General features: G+C 47.9%; 1 protein-coding gene across 1 annotated transcript in view; it reads right to left on the bottom strand.

Moving 5' to 3' along the window:
- Positions 1–2,504, bottom strand: part of MYO18B (myosin XVIIIB) — a 307,510-nt gene that overhangs the window by 157,591 nt on the left and 147,415 nt on the right. The window lies entirely within an intron of this gene.

Genomic DNA, 2,504 nt, shown 5'->3' with positions numbered 1-2,504 from the left:
GACAAAATAATAATAATTTGTAAGTTATCAAGGGTTCATGAGGGAGGGGGGCAGGAAGGGAAAGGAAAAATGAGGAGCTGATACCAAGGGTTCAAGTAGAAAGAAAATGTTTTGAAAATGATGATGGCAAAAAATGTACAAATGTGCTTGACACAATGTATGTATGTATGTATTAAGATAAGAGCTGTAGGAGCCCCCAATAAAATGATTTTTTTAAAGTAAAGTAAAATAAAACCCTTTCTGTCCTAGCCACCTCCAGTTTTCTGACAGTTTTGGACTGTTCTCTAGGTTTTAAGCTTGGCTGCCTCTCCAGCTGCCTCTACAACTGTGCATGTCCATTTCTTTAGACAAGTAGACTACACAATACTTAAGATACTTGTGAATTCTCGGCACCTCCTAGAAGTTTCCCCATACACGCTGATAGGGGTTGACTAATTGCTAATGTTCCTATTAAATAAAATAGGCAAAAAGACCCACCTGGAGAGAACTAGCCTACTGCCAACTTAGGTAAGTAGCACAGAATATGTAATTAGCAACTGTTGGTTAAGTGTATGGATGATCATGTTTAACATTTCATGCCTAGCACTTACGAGTGGGAAAATTATTAAGTGCAAGTAACCATGTGCTTATTTTGCTTATTGGGTAAATCAACACGGGGTACCTACCACAAAAGGTCCTCTAAATATGCAACCACAGAAGGCGGGACAAATATTTCCCTCCCCCAATCATAATTTAGACACCAGCCTAATGCATGGAGGAGGCTCTGGTGACATTGTGACACTGCAGTGGTTTCCATCAAAAGGGTTTTATTTCTTCTTTCATTGGGCTTTAACCATAGGAATGTTCTCTTGTGAATACATGTTCTTGTCATAAAGAAGAACAAAATGTTTGTAGGTGGACCTCCTGGAATGAGTATGCAGAGCTGAGAGCCTGCAGAGCACGGTGACCAATGGGCTCTTGTGCTCGGCCCGTCTCCCCTCTCATTTCATTCCTGTAGTCTCACAGGGAAGCAACTGGGGAGCAGCCTTGAGGGGCGGAGCACGGTCTGAAGGGAACTGGTGGGACCCTCTTCTGGGAAAGCCCTATCATCCCCCACACGACTGGTTCCAGGTGAATATGTTCCTATTCAAGACATGGACTGGCCTTGTTAGGTCTCCGATATAGACCCACCTTATTGGCTCTCCCATATCAGAGGACCTCAAACGCCTCTTCACCAACCTTCCTTGTAAATGCCTCCTCTGGGAGTAGCCAAGTTGAGAGGGTCAGGGAGAAGAGAAAGCAAATGCATCTCAGTCCTTCTCCATCACTACATCCCTCTACTCCTCTGAAGGCTCCTGGAGCAGGAATTCTCTGGAGGCACTGAAGGAATGGTGTCAATGTCTCATAGATGCAAAAGCACTGGGCATCCTTCTCAACTGGCCGCTTTGGGCTGGAGAGAGAAGTCTGAGAGCCACAGAGGCAAATTGACAGGGAGGACCTGCCCATAGAACAACTATTTTTATTACTGTTGGCAATATTATTAAATAGCACCTGTCTCTTTGATCATGCATTTTGGGGAACAATGTTGGATGATCTATTTGGCAACTCATCCTTCCACCGGAATGGAAGCTCCAGGTGACTCAGGGATGGGTCTTATGCTCTTGGTTTTGGTACCAGGCTCTAACGCAAGACACCCTAAGTCAGTGCTTAGTGTGTATCGAAAACAGAATGACCGATGAATGAATCAAACAAACAAACAAAACCCCAGACCCTGGTCTGCCCACCTTCTCCGGTGTGGCTTCTCCCCACGTCATCCAACTGAATCTTCTGCTGAGCTTCTTCCAGCTGCTTCTCCACTGCCCCCAAATTCTTCTGCACTTGCTCCCACTTGCTCTGGAAGAAAAGGCTCCCACAGCTGTACAGTGGATTTCAACCCACATCGACCCAGGAGGACAGGGAGGAGCTGCTCCATAGACCCAGTAGGACAGGGCGGAGCTGCTCCATAGACCCAGTAGGACAGGGCGGAGCTGCTCCATAGACCCAGTAGGACAGGGCGGAGCTGCTCCATAGGGTTCGGAGGCTGTCCCTCTTTAGAGGAGCAGACTACCTCATGGCTCTACCTCCTAGTGACTGGTGGGTGTGAACCATTGACTTTACAGTTAGCAGCCCTCCGTGTAACCCGCTGAGCCATGGGGACTCCTTCAAGGTATGCATAGAAGGTCCATAGAGTTGGCAGGCACTGCATGACGCTAAGCCACGGCCTCTCCTAGACCAAGACTTGTGGCTGCCGGCTGCCACAGCGCCTGTCTCTGGCTCCTGGTGACCTCGTGAGTAGGCAACAGAAACACAGCCTCGTCCTGGGCAATCCACATGAAGCTGGCTGCAGACTAGACCACTGCTGTCCACATGAGCTGGTTTGGAGAGACCTAGCTCACCACATCTTTTTCTCTAGTCTGTCTTAGTCTGGACACTCCGCGGAAGTCGGTTCTGTGGCGCAGCTACATACCACCACGGACAGATGGGTG

This window comes from Echinops telfairi, unplaced genomic scaffold, assembly GCF_000313985.2.
Source record: "Echinops telfairi isolate 266 unplaced genomic scaffold, ASM31398v2 ScPeMD7_29;HRSCAF=101, whole genome shotgun sequence".
NCBI classification, from domain to species: domain Eukaryota; kingdom Metazoa; phylum Chordata; class Mammalia; order Afrosoricida; family Tenrecidae; genus Echinops; species Echinops telfairi.
The sequence above is the reverse complement of the archived record's forward strand: the minus strand, read 5'-3'. Positions and strand labels throughout refer to the sequence as shown.